Source organism: Ictidomys tridecemlineatus, chromosome X, assembly GCF_052094955.1.
Source record: "Ictidomys tridecemlineatus isolate mIctTri1 chromosome X, mIctTri1.hap1, whole genome shotgun sequence".
Lineage (NCBI taxonomy): Eukaryota > Metazoa > Chordata > Mammalia > Rodentia > Sciuridae > Ictidomys > Ictidomys tridecemlineatus.
Genome location: NC_135493.1, coordinates 33,167,825 through 33,188,488, shown reverse-complemented (window position 1 = coordinate 33,188,488; position 20,664 = coordinate 33,167,825). Strand labels below are relative to the sequence as shown.

General features: G+C 35.9%; 1 pseudogene; it reads right to left on the bottom strand.

Moving 5' to 3' along the window:
- Positions 1 to 749: 749 nt before the first annotated feature.
- On the bottom strand, positions 750 to 1,260 carry LOC101977345 (ADP-ribosylation factor-like protein 5A pseudogene; annotated as a pseudogene).
- Positions 1,261 to 20,664: the final 19,404 nt, after the last annotated feature.

The following is a 20,664-nucleotide window of genomic DNA, read 5'->3' as shown; positions in this document are numbered from 1 at the left end:
CTCAGTTGGATTACATATTTCTTTGTGTTATTGATTAAGAAAAGTGGGCATACAATGTCGAGCTTTTTCCTGTTATTTTTTTAAGAGCAGCTCAATGATTGGGGGAGGGGTAATGTTGGTTAGTACAATACAGAGAACATACTGGGAAAGTATGATACTTAACATCAATGCCAGTATTTATCTCATTAGGGTAATAACTAAGGATGTTACTAATTTTTGCATTATTTGCTTTTTAAAAATAAATAAATGCCATTAACTTGAACTTGAGCTATATATATAATACATACACGACCTTAAACATTCATAAGTAATGTGACATTCAAAATACTGGAAACAGTATCTGTGCTGATTTGTATTTTGACTTAGTGGAACAAGAAGAAAATAACATTCAATTGGGAAGGGATATACTGATAATAAAGTTCTTAAAGTTCAAAACTTCCCCTCCCTTTGTATTTACTACAGCCTGTACATTGTCCTGAGAAGATTCATTATGAAAAATGTCAATCACAGCTTTAATAAAGTACTTTGGAAGGAACTACTGAGAAAGCAAATTAGAAGGCGAGGCTTCATCTTGTTTTCAAATAAGTGGTCTTAATTTTTCTTCTTATAGAAAAAAAATTGAAATCAGTTTATTATAAATATATCTAAACCATTAATTTTTTGCAGCTTTCAGGTAAAATCCAGCACATTGTTTATACAAAGTCTATGAGAAGAGGTTAGTAGAGATCATCTAATCTTCTAATCTAAAATTATGACATCATTCATTCAAGTTGTTGGCATAATCCCTTGCCCATAAAAGCACAGCATGCCTGGATGCTGTTCTGATGATCTTTAATAGAAGTTAGCTTTAAAAACTGGAAGATTTCTGCTACACTCATGCATTCTTTAACATCTTGTTTATTAGCAAAATCAGTAATCTTGGAGGTCCTCATGTGCTAACATTTTGTAGAGGAGTTCTCTAATTATAGAAATCCTCTCTCTGTACTGCCCACAACTACTATTACAAACTTCATATTAGTATAGTAAGTATTCCAGGAAGAAAGAAGAGATTCTTGGTCACCAATATCCTACATTAGGAAACAAGTATTATCAATCACTATCTCTTCTACATTACTTCCTGTTGTAGGGGATGTATGTACAACTTCATTTAGAATATTTGTAAAGGATGGTACTTTTTCCTGCATTAGCCAATCCAAAAAGGATAACTTTGTGCTCCTGATGGTTGAACAGTCTTGATATCCTGGTGAAGAGAATTCCCATTCTCAGGCAGTGGACCTCCTCCAGCCACCCAGGCCACCTGGCTTCCCCTGGCTCAGGCTAAAGGGTAGAGAGACATGCACTGGAGCCTCTGCCTCTGCTGCTGTTGCTGTTCCCACACTGGCCACCAGCTTGCTTTCAGGGAATGGGAGGGAGGCCAAAACCCAGGCCGTCCTGCCATTCTTGAGGTCCGGCTGCTGCTGATGCTGCTGCATGCTGATGCCACTGCGGCACTTGCCTGGCTTGTGGACACTGCTACTGAGTTGTCTGTGACCAAATCTTGGGCCACTGTTATCCCCCAGCTCCTCCCAGCTGGCCGCTTTAGGAGATATATATAAAATTAAATATTCTTTTTTTAGTTGTAGTTGGGCACAATACCTTTATTTTATTTATTTATTTTAATATGGTGCTGAGGATCAAACTCAGGGACTTGGCATGTGGTAGATGAATTCTCTACTGCTGATCTACAACCCCAGCCCTAGGACTATATTTTTAATAAACTTTATGTGGAGAAATTTTTAAAGATAATATTTTTAAAAATATATTTTTATTTGTTCTGATTATACATGAGAGTAGAATGCATTTTGACACATCATATAAAAATAGAGTATAAATTCTCATTCGTCTGTACATGATATAGAGTTACACAGGTTGTGTAATCATATATGCACATAGGGTAATGTCTAATTCTATCATTCTTACCCCCATGCCCCCTCCCCTCCCTTCATTCCCCTCTGTCTAATCCAAAGTACCTCTATTCACCCACCCCCATTATTGTGAATTAGCATCCACATATCAGAGAAAACACTTGGCCTATGTTAATTTGGGATTGGCATATTTCACTTAGTATGATATTCTCCTATTCCATCCATTTATTGGCAAATGCCATAATTTAATTCTTCTTTAAGGCTGAGTGATATTCCACGTTTATATATACCACATTTTCTTTATTCATCTGTGGAAGGGCACCTGGGTTAGTTCCATTGTTTAGCTATTGTGAATTGAGCTGCTGTAAACATTGATGTGGCTGTGTCCCTCTATAATATTCTAATTTGTAGATCTTTTGGATATATACCAAGGAGTGGGATAGCTGAGTTATATGGTAGTCCCATTCCTAGGCTCTTTTTATTTTTTGTACCAAGGATTGAACCCAGGGACAATTAAGCATTGAGTCACATTCCCACTTTTAATTTAAAAAAAAAATTGAGCCTGGCACAGTGGTGCTTGCCTGTAATCCCAGTGACTTGGGAGGCTGAAGCAGGAAGCTTGAGAATTCAAAGCCAGCTTCAGCAACTTAGCAAGGCCCTAAGCAATTTAGTGAGACACTGTCTGTAAATAAAATATAAAAAGACTGGGGATGTGGTTCAGTGGTTAAGTGCCCTGGGTTCAATTTCCTGTACCAAAAAAAAAAAAAAAAAATCACTTTTTTTTTTTTAAAAAAAAGTCTTTGAGACAGGGTCTTGCTAACTTGCTTAGGTCCTCATTAAATTTCTGAGGCTAGCCTTAAATTTGGAATCATCCTGCTTCAGCCTCCTGAGTTGCTGGGATTACAGACATGCACCACCATGCTCTGCTCATTCCTGTTTTCGGAAGAATCTCCATACTGCTTTCCAAGTGGTTGTATGAATTTGCAGCCCTGACAGCAATGTATGAGTGTACATATCCTCACCAGCCTTTATTATTATTTTTATTCTAGATGAAAACTATTCTAACTGAAGTGAGATGGGATATCAATATAGTTTTGATTTGAATTTCCCTGATTGCTAAGAATGTTGACCATTTTTTTCATATATTTGTTATTTGCATTTTTTCTCTTGAGAAACATCTGTTTAGTTCATTTGGCCATTTGTTGATGGGGTTATTTGTTTTTTATTTGATTTTGGTTTTTTTTGGTGTTTTTTTGAGTTCTTAATATATTCTGGATGCAAATCCCCTGTCAGAAGAGTAGCTGGTCAAGATTTTCTCCCATTCTCCCATTCTGTGTAGGCTCTCCCTTCACACTCTTGTTTCCTTCGCTGTGCAGAAGCTTTTTAATTTGTAGCCATCTTATGTAGTGATTATTGGTTGCATTTATTGAGATTTAGTAGTCTTATTAAGGAGGTTGGTGTTCATGCCAACATATTGGAGTGTTGAGCCTATATTTTCTTTTAGCAGTTATTTCTGGTCTAATTCCTAGGTCTTTGATCCACTTTGAGTTGATTTTTGTGCAGGGTGAGAGATAAGGATCTAGCCTCATTCTTATGAATATCCAGCACCATTTGGTAAAAAAGGTTATCTTTTCTCCAATGTACATTTTAGGCATCTTTGTCAAGGTCATATGAATGCAATAATGTAGATTTGTCTCTGTCTTCTACTCCATTTGTTTTCATGACAATACCATACTGTATTTGCTATGTGATATATTTTTTAGTTGTAGTTGGACAATATCTTTATTTTACTTATTTTTATGTGGTGCTGAGGATTGAACCCAGGGCCTCACATGTGCTAGGCGAGTGCTCTACCCCTGAGCCACAATCCCAGCCCCCATGTGATATTTTTAATGTGATCAAACCTTCCGTTTTTTCCTCATAACATTTAAACCTAGAAGATATTATCTTCAAAGAAATATAATAAATCAATAAATAATATAAGAAAATGTTCAACATCTCTAGCAATTAGAGAAATACAAATTAAAACTACACTGAGATTCCATCTTACTCCAGTCAGAATGGCAATTATCAAGAATAGAAGCATCAATACATGTTGAAGAGGATGTGGGGAAAAGGCACATTCATACATTGCTGGTGGAACTGCAAATTGGTGTAACCACTCTGGAAAGCAGTATGAAGATTCCTCAGAAAACTTGGAATGGAATCACCATTCGACCCAGGTATGCCACTCCTTGGTTTATACCCAAAGAACTTAAAATTGGCATACTAATGTGATGCAGCCACATCAATATTTATAGCAACTCAATTCACAATAGCTAAACTATGGAACCAACCTAGGTCCCTTCAATAGATGAATGGATAAAGATACTATGGTATATATACACAATGGAATATTACTCAGCCTTAAGAATGAAATTATAGCATTTGCATGTAAATGGATGGAACTGGAAAATATCATACTAAGCAAAATAAGCCAAAAAAACTGCAGGCCAAATGTTTTCTCTGATATACAAATACTTATTCACAGTAAGGTGAGATTTAAAGAAGAATATAGGTACTTTGGTCTAGACAGAGGGGAGTGAATGGAAGGGAGGGGGCATGGGGGTAGAAAGGATAGTAGAATGAATTGAACATATAACCCTATGTGCATATATGGGTATATAACCAGTGTAATTCTCTATCATGTTCAATCAGGAGAAATTATACTCCATTTCTATATGATGTGTCAAAATGCATTCTACTGTCATGTATAACTACTAAGAACAAATAAAATTTACTTTTCTCCAATATTTTATCCTAGTTCAGGTAATTGGGTGTCTACCTTGTCCCAAGGACTTTTCTGTACTGATAAGCTACTGAGATCTGAAGGATCTTGCCTGTTTTTTTTTTCCCCCTGAACTACATTCCTGTGACTTAAGCCCTATTACCAGGTTCCAGACTTCCCTTGGTGCTGCCTGCTGGCTTAGATCTTTGAATATTTTGCTCCTAAACTCTCTGTAGGTTGTTTTGTGTACACCTGTTGGGAAACTCTTTCACTCACTGCCATTACTATGTCAATAGCACAACTATACCATATGGCTGTTATTGCATTTCCTCAGAGACTATATTTCTTCTGTCTGGCAAGGTCTATTCCCTTTGTTTGAGAATCAATTCCACAGAATCTGCAGTATGCAATGTATCCTGCTTTTGCTAATCCTTTAGTTCCTAGTCCTGGGGCCAAAAAAATCAGAATGCCACACAGGAGTGTCATAGGAAAGCTGCATATCCAGACCCTTTGAAGTTGTAGAATATAGGAAGACCATCAGTTTTTGACTATGAAGAAGTTTATAAGGGAAAAATGATGAAAATCAACATTAGAGGAAGGTAGAGAGAAGGAATTGGGCATGTTTAGAAAAAGAGTTAAATAGTTAGAAATATTTTTGTCTGTGTAAATTAACAGAAAACAAGGCTGGGCACTATGGTGCAAACCTGTAATCCCAGTTATTTCAGAGACTGAGAAAGGAGGATCATACATTCAAGGTCAGCCCCAGCAACTTAAGACGCTGTCTCAAAATAAAAATAAAAAGAACTACAGGGGTATAGGTCTATGGTAGAGCATCCCTCTCCATTACCAAAAGAACATAATGAAGTCCTTAGAAACCAATCAGAAATATCTTAGGCAGAAAAAGGAGAATTTGTTATAACAAGTTATCTCATGGAACTCAAGGATATGAATGCAGTTCATCTTAGGAAAGGATCTTTTGGTAACTCTCATGTTTGTTTCTATTTACCCATCTACTTCATTCTCCAAAGACTGGCTTTCTTGACTTTTGAGATGATGAAACAGAAAAATGATCATTTAAAAAGAAATCGGGGGGCTGGGGATGTGGCTCAAGCGGTAGCACGCTCGCCTGGCATGCGTGAGGCCCGGGTTCGATCCTCAGCACCACATATAAAGATGTTGTGTCTGCCGAAAACTGAAAAATAAACATTAAAATTCTCTCTCTCTCTCTCTCTCTCTCTCTCTCTCAAAAAAAAAAAAAAGAAATCAGTTTTTGTTATGCAACTCTCTGATTTAAAACTCTCATGGATTCCCATTGCCCTTAGAATAAAATCTTTCATATATTCTACAAAGCCCTATATTATCTGATCCACACCTACCTCTCCAATCTCATTTACTATTATTTTTTAATTTTTTTAACTTTGCTTTTCCATTTTCTCTTTGCTTTGCTCTTTCTAAAGTTATGCTATTCATAAATATACCTGTTTATTGTCTAATACCTTCTTAGTTGTGAGCTACATGAAAACTAAGACAGTTTGTCCTTTTCACTCTTGTAGTTCAGTACCTAAGATTATGTGTGGCACATACTAAGGACTTAATAAACATTTGCTAAATCAGTTTTAAAAGGGCAGTAAGATTGAACACTGAGAGTTAGACATCATTAGAGTAACCTGGCATTAAGGAGAAAAAAAGGCATAAATAATACATTTTAAGTCATATTATCTTGCATTTTTTGAATACTCATTGGCACCATTTAAAGAACTTTACCTTTGTTAACTCATTTATACCTCTGAAGAACGTTATGAAGTGTATGCTTTTATGATTCCCACTTTAAATTTGTGGAAGATGTGACGTGAAAATATTGAGTGGCTTATTCAAAGTCAAACATCTGGTGAAAGGGAAAGAGGATTTGAGAGATGGACCTTGGTATTCAGAGTCCACATATAACACGATACATTAACTATCCACCTGCCTTCCTTGGTTGCACAGCAACACAGGTAGCAAAACAAAACTTGATCCTGAAGCAAATACTCCTTTGTACATTCTCTAGCCAGAGTTACCTTTAAAACACAAATGTGAGTCTTAACTTAAAAGGATCGTATAAGTAAGCACACCCAAAAGAAAAATAATGTGAGAGGTAGGAGCCAAGCAGTTCTCAACACAAGTCTCCAAAATGGAAGTCACCAACTTTAGGAATGATGAGTGAACTCATTGGAAAAAATGTGATGGTAGATTTCATTTTACTGTCTGTAATTGGTAGCCTTTTAGAATAAAGTCAGAGCTGAGATCTTAAGGACCACAGGAGATGGTTAATTTCGACCACTGGAACATCTTTTGTTTATATGTAAAGCACCACTGGTGTTATGAAAGAACTACTGTATAACATCAATTATAAGTGTTGGAATTACTCATCCATGCAAACAGTCCCAGACAGGAAAAATGAAAAAGTGAAAAGGGCAAGTGGAAGATAAAGACGATCCTTTAAGAGGAAATTAAGATTGAAATCTGGACTTTTATTGTGAAATGCTAAATACTTTTTTTTTTTTTTTTTAGTGTGTGTTGTTTGCCACAAGATGGCAGCTAAGCAACTGTCATTTCAATATGGCAGAGATAGGTAGGTGGTATAGTATAGAAATCCTCACTTTGTTTAATGAAGTACAAGTTGAAATTAAAAATTTTCCTCTAATATACAAATTTATAAAAAGTATGGTACATAGGACCATACTATCAAATATATAGGTTGCCTATATTTTTCCATGTTTCTAGAACTTTAATGTTCTTAGGAAGATGGTATTGATTGTAAGCCAAGAAAATTCATGGGTAAGGCTTATTAAAGTAAAACAATTAAGGCAAATCTATGTAAAGATGTGTCAATATCTTGGATAAGAATGGAAATGCATAATTTGGATGAGGGAAGCAGGCTACATTACAGCTAATTGATCATCCTTGCAATGATGTTCAATCTGGTGTTGAATCAATGTTTCAGGAAAGTGCATCAGTCGTTAAGAGAGCTAAACTATCAGAGGAAATCCATTTTAGAAATGTCAGTCAGGCACAAATCATTTCTTTTTAAAGCACAACATCTTACATTAAGTCCTTTCACTCCTCTGAATTCCTATTAGAACTACTGACCAAACCACTCACTTTGGGATTTAATCATGTAGACTATAGTGTAGTCTGTATCTTTTTGTGTTTATTTAAAAAATTAAGTTATAAGAATTATATTTTACCTTTTTGCTAAATATATGGTAAATATAGCACATTCTCAGTTACAAAATGATTATAGTAGTATAGATAACATAGCAAACCATTTAAGAGAATGGACTCTGATGTCATACTACATTGACTTATATCCCATGTCTGTGTAACTTTATATAAGTTTTTAAACCTCTTTGAGTATTAATTTCCTAAAATGTAAAATGATTAACATTTAATATAAGTAAAACACTTAAAATGTTGTCAGGTGTGAAGTAAAGTCTTTATTAACCTTCGTTATCAATGATTCATGTGTTGGAGGGGCCCCAAATATGAGGGACCTCGGTTGCTTTCTGGATTGGCTCCTAGTAGAGTGACTTGATGCTGGGGAAACCATCTGCTGTCTCCTGATAAGCCTTCTTGCTGATAAGCTTCTGGCCACAATCTTGATGAATGATATTTCTTAAGAGCATGAAAAAGTTTAGCCATCAGTATCTGAAAGTCTTATAGCCTGCTCTGTAGGGAGTGGTTTCTGTTGTCATAGTTCCTGGAAGGGATTTCTCTTCATATTGCAATTTATAAGTTGGTGCACCATGTCTGTTGATATGGAGAACCCTGTTCTCTAAAGATAAGGTATGTTGTCTTATGAGGCAGCCAGTTTTGCTGAAATATAATTTGACTGTTGTCTCTTGGACTTTGTCTTGTCCCAGCCATATGATGGGGAAGAGGAAAGGTAGTGGTTTGAAGGAGTTAAGAACATGCCATCTCAAAATATACCATATTGATATGTTGATTATTTCAAGCTGAAATTCCTTCGGCAACTGAAACTTCAGAAAGGGCCATCTGATCTTTGTTTTCCTACATGCAGCAAGCCATAAAGATTCTTTTGGGAGGGATGTTCTTCACATACCAAGGTCAGAAAATAGCCTTGATTATTATACACTGGTAATTGTGGCTGTTATAAATCTGAATAAACAAACTCTTAAGTAATTCTTATCTTCCACTAGCTTCTATATCCCTCCCCATATAATATATATCTTAGTAATAGCCCTAGAATTTACTACCCTAGTCCAGATATCAATTTGTTCTGTCATTCCTTCACCCAGCTAAAAGTATATAAGCATCATATTTTGGTCATTTCTTCAGACTTTGCTTTCTTTTGATGATCTTCATACAAATATAAAAATAACAAAAAGTTTTATGCTTTTTTGTGGGGTACCAGGGATTGAATTCAGGGGCATAGGCCACTGAATCACATCCCTAGCCCTATTTTTTTTTGAATTTTTAATATTTATTTTTTAGTTCTCGGAGGACACAACATTTTTGTTTGTATGTGGTGCTTGAGGATCGAACCTGGGCCGCACGCATGCCAGGCGAGCGCGCTACCGCTTGAGCCACATCCCCAGCCCCCTAGCCCTATTTTGTATTTTATTTAGAGACAGGGGCTCACCGAGTTGCTTAGTGCCTCGCTTTTGCTGAGGCTGACTTTGAATTTGCCATCCTCCTGTCTCAGCCTATCCAGCCTCTGGGATTATAGGTGTGTGCCACCATGCCCAGCTTGCTTTTTTCTTATTAACCATCTTCTTCCTTAGTTGGATTCCTAGATCTAGCCAAAGAGCTCACATAAGAACTAAAGGATGAGAGGTATAAGAAGATCTCTTCCTCCCTACCTGTGACCATGGAAGGTGATTAATTTTCATTGAAATTTAGTATGCATTAAATGGAGATCCAGGCTGATAGCCACGCCCACCAAAAATGGCGAGAGGGGTTTTCCAAGATGGAGTCGTTCTGTTTCCAGCGCCCGGGTGTCTGGTGAGGTGGGGGAGCTGGGATGGCTTTGTGCTGTGGCTAGATTGCAATCCTGTGGCCTGCGTGGGAGCAACACGCAGTTGATTGGGTGTTTCTGTTAGGCTGCTTGAGCGCCCTGTGGGCTAGAACTGCGGGCTTTGGGTCCCCAGTCTTACTGGAAAACAGAGGCTCTGATTTCTCCGCAGGTGGTCGCAGCTCTGATGGTTTCTGGGAAAATCTGCTGTGTAGGGGTCCCCTAGCATGCTCTGATATGTTGTGTTCCCTCTAGGTGAGGCCTTGTGGAGACTCCACCTGACTGTTTTCTTGGTTTAATTCCATAGAGCAGCCAGAAACAGGACCTCCTCTATGCATTATGCCTATGGTAGAATCTTTCATATAATTTCACACATATTCAACACAATTACTACTGGAGCTCTTGCCTAGATGGCTACCAACATAGAGTTATCCAGGCAAGAGCTCCAGATAAAATAATATTGTCATGGCAAAGAGGTCAGTAAAATACTTTAATAAATGAGACATTAAATGAAAGAGATGGACACATGGAACAAATACAAAAATCTTGCTCCTGTGCATATATTTGTAGTGGCAGGGCAGGGGAGGGATTTATTACAGAAGAAACTAATAATATTAACCTCCAAGAGGCATTCCCTAAATTGGAACATTGTTTTAAAGTAATAGCAGAATTGGTGGCAGCATTGACTAGAACAGGACAGAAGTCCTGATCTTTCTTATTAGATAATATATAAGATGTTGCTATAGCTTAGAACTGAACTGTTCCTCAGAGGCCCATATGTTACAGGCTTGATCACTACTACTATTGGGAGGTGATGAAGCATTTAAGAGGAGGGCCCTAGCAGAAGGATGTTAAATCACTGAGGTTGTGCCCTTAAAGGGGTTATTGGGACCCTGGTTCCCCCTTTCCTCTTTCTCTCCTCCTGTTATTTTTTCCCAGCTGCCATGAGATGAATAGGCCTGGTCTCTCCCATACCCTTGACATGATGTAATGTGCTACCACACAGGTCCAAAGCAACTTTATTAGGATGATAAAAATGACTATATGCTGACTTGAACAATGAGGCTGTACAAAACAGAACCTGAAAATTCCCTTTCTGATATCCTCCAAGACTCAGACCCCATTTGTTTGTACTTTGTTCTTTCCTCTGAACTCTAATTTCAGTCTGGAGTTGATCAGAGATATGGCTCATTTTCCCTCAAATCACTCCTGATCTACAGACAAGATGTTTGAGCCAATAAGTAGATTGCTAGTAATGAGGCCGAGTGTGAAAAATCATTTATGCCATGTACAGCTCTGATTTCTTATAGAGGCAAGTCTTACATCCTTACCAAATGGAGAAAACTTCACAGAAAAAGTATTTATTTAAAATAAAGTGATTTCATTATTTCTAATACTTTATAATTACTTTCTGGTTTTCAATATTCTCTGTTCTACCCCAGAGCATGGTCACCAGAGTTTAAGCAAGTAAACTTGCACAATGCAAAGTATCTAGACATAGTTATCATTAGGTACTATTACTCAACCCACTCACTTGTAAAGGAAGTATGAAGTAAATACTTATTGATACTTAATGTGTATACAACACTATGCCAGGCACTGAAGTCAATTCAAAGATGTATAATATAAGTATTGACCTCAAACAGCTCACATGCATACTTGGAGACATGCAGTATATGTTATCACATTAAAATCTATGGTATAGATAGAATGCCCACAGACTGGTCACAGTTTTCAATGACTGTATATTAACACTCCACATTTGTGATATGAATTACAAGTCATTTATTACTAATATTTTTTATATTGCTGAAGGTTGTAAATAATTTACTTAAAACATAATTTTGTTTACATTACTTCCTCTGCCACTTGCAATCATTTACATTTTTGAGAAAGAAAGGGATGTATTAGTTATGTAAATCTTGCACCCAGTGGCTCCTAATCCAGTTGTAGGTAGCTTTCTGGACCCTATCACCAAGTCTGGCACAGATGTCAAGAGCATGCAAGGCAACTGAAAAAGAGAAAAAAAGTGAGGGTCAAAAACAGAGATTGAGATGGAATCTTGCCTATTATTATTGTGATTTTTTTTCCTCCAAGGATTTTATTTCCATACTTTAGTTTTTCTTTCTTGGTTGTTTCTTGGATCCATGTTTTCAAGGAAAGTGACCAACAGCCTACAGTTACTTCCCAGTCACCTGTAGACTATACTTAGTTATATTATAAATATAGCACAAAGAGTAAAAGATAACAAATGAATAGAGGCTGCCAGACCCAAACTTGGGCATGTTGTGTCTTTTCAAAGTTCGGGGTTTGTGTATCTAGTAATGTTTCCACATAGGCATGGTTTGATGTGTGTGTGTGTGTGTGTGTGTGTGTGTGTGTGTGTGTAGTTTTTTTGTGTGTATATGTACATTTTTGTGTCTATGTGGGGGGTATGGGAAGAGAAGGAAAACTTGCATCAGAATCACCTGCTTTCCTCCCTTAAAGTTACATAAATAACTGGAAGTAGAACTTCATGAGTGCCAGAAAAAGCAAAAATGCCTTACATTTGCAGGGGCTGTGTTTTCACAGAGGACCAAAAATGATCCTTATAACTATTATTTTTTGTAATACACTAAGATTCAGGAGTATTAAAATTCTTCCCATATATCTTATAGAACATGGCTGATCAGAGTCTTTCCACCTTCAAGTCAGCAGTAGAACAAATGGTCATTCTTCTGCCACTGCAGTTTCACTCCTCCTCCTAGCCTTCTCTTTCTTAACTGACCACACCTACAATTCACTTTGCTGATACTGGCAGACACCCAGGCCTGGGGTAATGGCTAACAATGAAGTCCCTTTGTACTCACAGGTCTTTTTGTTTATGGCATTAGTGAGGCACATTCTTAGACTTGTCCTGGATACAATTAGAGTATCTTTTTGAAACAAGGGATATATCTACCTTTCCCCTTCCCATCTGATTTTCAGAAAGGATAGCTGTACCTTCTCAAGGCCACCATATATGGCTAACTTCCTGACTACTGTTATTTGGAATGTTCTTCGTTTCAGTCTGGTCTTTCAGTGTGGGTCCTATAAAGGCAGAAGTTGTTGCAGGCGATCACAGATGAACTAGTACTTGATTGTAGATGGCATCTTTTTTTAATCCTTGAGTGGCAGACTTCCTGGGACTCCTGGCTGGTGCTCTATTAACCTTTATGCAATTTTCACTACTCCTTCAAGATTAGTTCACAAAAGTGGTCCAGAAAGCCTTGTGTTTTATTTTTGCCTTTACACCTAATATTTTAATATCAAGCCTTGTTTTGACTTGTTTTTTTTCTTATATTTGAATCATCTATGCATGTCTGAAATTCTGAAGCCATCTCTGTTGTCTTCAGTTTTACCTTGTAGGAATATAATTTTAAATACTTTTTACATATTCAAAGTCTCTGTTTAAATGCAATTTCTGACATCTGTCTTGTTCTATACAAACTACTGCAGCACATCACACAAGTACACTTGGTTTAATTTCAATTAATGTTTAGATCTGGTTTCTTTAAGATGGGTATAGCAATTTTGTAGTGCACAAGGGAGTGTGTTTATCATCAAAAGGGATCAAGTGGGAAGAGATTAAGATGTTGAATCAATAGAAAGCCTAATAGATGGAGGATCTCTGCCTGCCTTTCTATTCTGTACTCTCAGTCTAAAAATTTCCTTTTTTTTTTTTTTTTTGGTGTGTGTGAGGGGAACATTGACTTGTACTCCTTTGATCCTGATAATGGATTGCATAGCAAGAATAAGTAAGTGGCTTTACGTTTCTCTATTCATACCAAAGTTCATTCTGTCTTAAATATCTGTAGAAATATTGATAAGATAGAACTATTTCCAGTTACTATTGCTAATAATCATCCTGGTAGATTTTTGTCCCAAGATTCTGGCACTGCTTCTTTTCACTATGAGACAGAATAGTTCCAATGGGGTGATAGCAAATGGCAATAACAGAAGAATATATGCTCAGGTGATCCTTAGCCAGTATCAGCTTTTCCAGGATTTAGTCAGAGCCCTGTTGCCTTTGGACAAGGAAGGTCAACCTGGGATCACTCAGAAGCTCTGAGTAGAAAAAAGATGAATTGGTGAGAGCACTTTGGGTTTTTCAGTCAACTTTTTGGAAGCTAGGTACTTAGGTTGAATGGGAAGACTGAGAGGGCTCAGGTCCCAGCATTTGTGAACCAAGGCAGTCATTTATTGAGGTATATTTTATTTGTTACAGTAGAAGGTTGATGGTGGCAGCATGCTATCTTTCTCTTCTAATTGGCAGAGAAAAGCATTAAAGAACAATTACATGTCATTGAACCAGTTTAGAACATGTTGAGCAAGAACTGTACACAAGAGTGGAAAAGAATGAAGACAATATTTCACTCTTTGCTGTTAATGTGAGTCTTGGTGGACAATATCAGTATAGTAGTATGGAAATGGCTTTTTTCCTGATTGATGTATGGTATTTGGAGATACAGTTTATGATTGATGTATGGTATTTGGAGATATAGTGGGACTCTGAGGATCAAGTAAATATTTATTAAAGACAATTGTAGAATCAAACATTCTTTTTTCAGCATATCAAAAAAAAATCTGTGCCACTGCCAAAGAGTTGTTAAATAAATACTCCTCTACCATTGGAGAATGAAGCAAACAAATCAAGATGCATTGCCAGACTTCTGGCAAAATATCACATGATAAAACTGTCAGGGTAGGAATCATGACTGAATAGGAAGATAGAAGACAGAGATACAGGGGTGTGTTTGTATTAAATGGCCAACTAACCTAAGCATTAATTTTTTTGAGAGAAAGAGAATTTTTAAAATATTTATTTTTTTTTCAGTTTTCGATGGACACAACATCTTTATTTTTATTTTATGTGATGCTGAGGATCGAACCCAGCACCCTGTGCATGCCAGGTGAGCGCATTACTACTTGAGCCACATCCCCAACCCAAAGCATTAGTTTTTTAAGTAACAAGTTTACTAGGGATACTATCTTAATAGACAAAAGGTTTGCTTTAAAAGTTGCAGTACACTTCACTGAATCATGTTTAAAAAATTTAGTAACTGTTCAATTTATTGTAATTACAAATGCCCCTTTTTATATGGGAGCTATTAAAATAGATATTTTCAAAGTATTTCTGTTTGACTTCAAATAGGAAACTATTCCCATGTGAAGCAAATTCAGAATTTTTCCCACTTCAAATATAAGTAACAGTAAGAGTGCACTTGAATTATGATGAAGAATGGTTTCAGTTTTTTGTTTTAAATACATATATCTAAATTTCAACAATGAGAATGTACTGTATTTGAAGTTTATCTTAATAAATGCATGTAAATATAGCTGTAGATTTAGGGAAAGTGACACTAAGTCAGAAAGTATAACAATTAGCATCATAGGATATGAAATATGATGGATCTTACTTCACATTTCTTCTCCACTATTTATAAATTATATGGCATAGTGCAAATTACCTATCCTCATTTATAAGATGAAGATAATATCTACTTTGAAGGATTGCTGAGAGATTGTGATAATGTAGGTAAAAGAGTGTTTAGCATAATACCCAATATAGAAAAATACCTAATTAATGCTACCAATTTTTTATATTGATATTACTTGTACAGTACTCTATAATTTTCAAGTTATTTCAAATGTCATTTTATTAAAATGTGCTAATTATAATGAGGGAGGGAGAGGGAGAGAGAAACTAAATGGAGAGTTTTCAAGAACTTTGACACTTTCTCCAAGTAGAATCATCATTGACATACATATGTACTACCATTCAGATGTCCTGTTTCCAGTTTTGTCCATTGAGTTATTGGCTTTTTTAAAACTTTATTTGTTTATTTTTATGTGGTGCTGAGGACCAAACCTGGTACCTCACGCGTGCAAGGCAATCACTCTACTACTGAGCTACAACCCCAGCCCAGAGTTAGTGGCTTTTATGTTCAATAGTTAGTAAATTGCAATATACTATTTTGAAAATGGTGACCACTGAGTTCACCTGTCATTCATTATCTAGAATATAGGATAATGGACAAACTACTTTTGAAGTGTTTTAATTTCTCTGAAGAAAGTAAAGATCTATTAGAATCAAGAAGGTTTAGACACAAAAAGAAAGCTCAAATTCACCCTCATTAGTAGATACTTGTTGTGAAGAGGCAGGTATATGGATCATTTAAAATGGCATCCATAAGCAAGATATATTGATCCAGATCTAAGATGCCATGCAAAAAATATGCTCTGAGAATGCTAAACAAAGCAAACTCTAGGAAAGGCAGTAGCCATTTCTCTGTTCTTGACTTTTCTGAATTTAGTTTTTATACATTTACTTCTTTTTAATTTTCTGTTTTCAAAAAGACTTCATTCTAGCATTCTCAGAGATTTTACTTGTGGAAAATAACTTGGGTTATACTTGTGGCTCTTTAACATCACCTGGAGGGCTTATTAAAACATAGATTGCTGGCCTTTGCCCCAGAATTTCTGATTCATTAGGGAACTACTAACAAGTTCCCAAGTGATGCTGACATTGCTGCTTCACAATCTACATTTAAAGAACCTCTGAATTTAAATAAGGAAGGGTCACAGACTTCTTGTGATTATAGCTGATTAAAAGAATTGATTATTTTTTCACATATATCATGTATGCATGTTTCCACCCACATTAGGTAGTCACAAAAGAGGTTATGCCTTTTGTTTCTTTTTACTGGATCCACTCAGGCAGACTGACAAACATCTATAATTCCCTCTGTATTTTAGAGGGATTGACTTTTGCTTTCCTTTCTTCCTAAATCCCTACATGAAGAGTCCAGTGAAGATTCCTAGGGAAGTTAGCAGGTAGAGCTTGAAATATCACAGAAGAACATGCTTACATATATTCAGGATATATGTTCCTGACTTTCAGAAATCCACATCCAAAGATATGACTCCATAGGATATTGTCAAGGCCCAAATCAACAAAATGAATTATCAGTTAATAACATTGTGAGTTGAGTAAACAGAGGGGCAGGAGGGTATACACACTAAAGACTTTAAACCTGTGGGTTATAAGTTCTGGGTACTATAAAACTATCTGTTAGTATATCATCAGTAATAAAACATTAGTTCATTTGAAAATATTACTAAATGTGTTTGAACATTTTTGTCATCTATTCTTTTCATCTGATACATACCCCAAGCATAAGTAGTATCATGTAAAAAACAAAAATGAACCTGAAGATCTTAAAAGCGTGAGGGATCACCAATCTATAACCATTTTTTCAACTCACAGATGAGAAAAATTCTTACAAGTAATTGAGGGCCCAAGAGAAAATATAACTATGTGAAGTTCTCCTTATTTTAAGCATATACATTTGTACATACTTGCATACATATTGATCTATGCTTTATGTATCTGGTATAAGCTTAGGACTGGACTAAACATTCAGGGTTGAAGTAGAAAGATGAAAGTATTAGAATAAATGGTACTTGTGTTTAAAAAAGTCACATTTCTAGCTGAGAAGATAAGATTTTTGTATTATATTTTTACTTGTATTATGCAGACTGCAAATGTTCTAGGAGTTCAGATATGGGGAGAGATGATGAGAGCTAGTATAGGTAAGGGAAACTTTGAAGAGAAACTGGATCTTAAATGGTGGGCGGGGTAGAGAAAAGAGGTAGTAGTAGCAGCAGCAGCAACAATAACAGCAAAATGTAGGGGAGTAAATCAAAGAAAAGTTAATAACCCTATTGCTTGCTAAAGATAACTTTTAAGATGCTGGTACATTTATGCTGAGCATTTTTGTTTTTGTATAATATTGATAGGCATATTTTACCTTAAATGTTTTTGAACCACCTTGGACATTGAAATGAAACTATATCAATGAAAAGAATCTATTGATGATTTTTACTTCTCATGTCTTAACTATAACCAATTGGGTCAAATGCTCCCTCATATACTAATGCCTTTATATACACACTTCTTGCATTATCTCTGTAAAGAAACCGATACCCAATTTCTTTTTTCTTACTGGGTATTTAATCCAGGGGCATTTTACCACTGAACCACATCCCTAGCCCTTTTTCTGTTTTATTTAGAGACAGGGTCTTGCAAACTTGCTTAGGGCCTCCCTAAATTGCTTAGGCTGGCCGTGAAGTTGCAATCCTCTGCATCAGCATCCTGAGCTACTGGGGTTACTGGCATGTGTCACCATGCCTGCCCAAATCCTTTTTTTTTTTTTTTAAAGCAATAGTGTTTACTGAGTCCCTTAAATGTGCCAAAAACTATTGCAGACACCATATATTCATCATCTCTTGAATATTCACAACCATCTTATCCTATTGAATCCTGAATTCCATTAAGACAAGAACCATATCTATTTTGTTCATTGCTATATATCTATTTCTTAGCAGAATGACTAGCACCTAGTAAGTGGTTGATAAATATTTGTTGGGTGAATGATAATTTCCATTTTCTCTATGAGGAAATTGAGGCTCAGGGATATTAACTAGCCCACCATCATTCAGTTAATAAATGGAAGAGCTAGGCTTTCAAATATGATCTGCAATGAGCCAGTATGGTATAGTATTTAAAAGAACAGACTCTAGAGCAAAAAGGTCTGTTACTGCATAACTACGGGACTTTGGAGAAATTGACTTAATCTCTGTGTGCTTCAGTTTATCTGTAAAATGGGGCTGACAATATAATGGTAAATTAATGATGATATAATAGTGATTTCCTCATCAGGGTATCATGAGGACTAGCTAAGTTAGTATATGTAAATACTTATAATAATGCATAGCATATAGCAATTTCAATGTATTAAATAAACAAAATGACTAAAATCCCATGTTTTTCCTGTACTATTAAACTAACTCACTAATATCAAAACTGATACACCTGCTTTGTTTTCCTGATAATATTCTCTCTATCCAAATAACTCCCTTGGTACACCTTTTAGCCACCTCTTCTGTCTAGTTAAAACCTTTAATTCCACTTTCCATTCTATTTTCCCTTACCTATAATTTAGTGCTCATATAGGGAAGTACAGATAATAGACAGGAGAATAGTCTGAAGAATTAATGAAGAAAAGGCAAAAAAAAAAAGAGAGGCCATATGGTCTGTATAAGATGGAAAAAGTGCCCCAAGTTCTTGATTTCTGTCCTCCCAATGTTATTTTCTATCCTCAAGACTCAAGTGATACCCCTATATGCTTTCAATAAACATAGTCATTTGTTTTCTGTTCTTTGCAAGAAAATAGTGACTCCTAAAATACATTTATAAAGGTAAGCCAAAACTTTCAATAACTGTTATTTTATATTTAAATAATATTTATCAAGGCAATAACTTTGGAAAGCATAATTCAGATTTCATTATCTAATAAATACTGATTGGGACTGGGATTGTAGCTCAATGGTAGAACATTTGCCTAGCATTTACAAGATCCTGGGTTTGATCCCCAGCATGATGAAAAAAACAATGGTGCTTAACAAGGGGTGAAAAATGCAGCAACTCACTTTCATTGAACATCTACTATGTACTTGAAACATCCACTATGCCTCTAAAACTGCTCTATATACTCTTCCTATATTTTAATTCCTTTTACCTGGATTTCATTTCTCCCCAGTCTGGACTGGATGATAATTGCTAAGGAGAAACCAAAGAACATGAAATCATTCTGTTGTACTCAGGATAATTTTCTTAATCTCATCCAAGTGATGCATGAGATTTTTTAAAAATGGGATTTATTGTTACATATTTGTACATGCACACAATGTAACCATTTTATCTTTTTTAAACATTTATTTTTTAGTTGCAGAGGACACAATACCTTTATTTTATTTATCTATTTTTATGCTGAGGTTGAACCCAGTGTCTCACATGTGCTAGGGAAGTGCTCTACCACTGAGCTACAATCCCAGTCCACATGAGATAATTTGAGGGAAGCCTGGATGCAGTACATGATAGATAATCAATAGTGTAAACAATTTGTTGAATGAAGGAATGGATCTTTCAAGAGCATAATGACTTGCTAGTGGGATTTTAAATCATTTATCAGTCCATTGAATATTTATTTTAATATCTACTGTATGTTATTGTTCTGGGTGCTAGAGATCTAACAATAAACAAATTAGACAATATTTATGGACCTCATGGTGTTTTCATTTAGTAGGAGGTGACAGACAATAGAAAATATGGAAATATACTAAATAATGATAGGTTCTCAGGAGAACAATAAATCAGTAAGGGGATAGAAAATGACATAGGTAGGGATGCTATTTTATAAAAGATACTCAGGGGAAGACTCTGAGGAAGAGACATTAAATAAAGATCTTAATGAATTGAAAGGTGAATGATGGTTTGAATTTATTCTAATATACATTGTTTGCTATTTACATAAACAATTATTTACAGAATTCTAAACATATAAATATCACAAATATCTCATTTTTATTTTTCTCCACCAAGGAAAATTCTAGACAAACTTTAAATTTAACTTTTAGTTAGTCTAAGCATTTGTTAAGGGTGAATGAAACAGATGCCATTTTCCCTGAATGGTTGCAGTCATGTTTCTGGTATTTCTTTAATTTGCTTACTGTCTTTTCTGACAGTTGTTTGTTTTTTCCCACAGTATAGCCAAACTGAAGAGCTTACAGACCTTAGCTGGAATTTCTTCTCCTAGGCGATGCCAATTGCTGTATTGTCTTTTCTCCAGGGATCTGGAAACTAGAACAATAAGAACATGCACAGTAATTCCTCAAGTACAGAGAGTGGAGAGTTCTTTGGGGGAGAATCCTGACAAACCCCTATGTGAGTGAAGAAATAATTAAAATAAGAATACTTCCACTTTAAAGTTTTCCTGTTTTGATGTCCATTGGTAATGTAGCATTTCTGGAGTTTGAAAACAAACTGATGGAGGGCTGGGGTTGTAGCTTAGTGGTAAAGCACTTGCCTAGTACATGTGAAATATTGGGTTCAATCT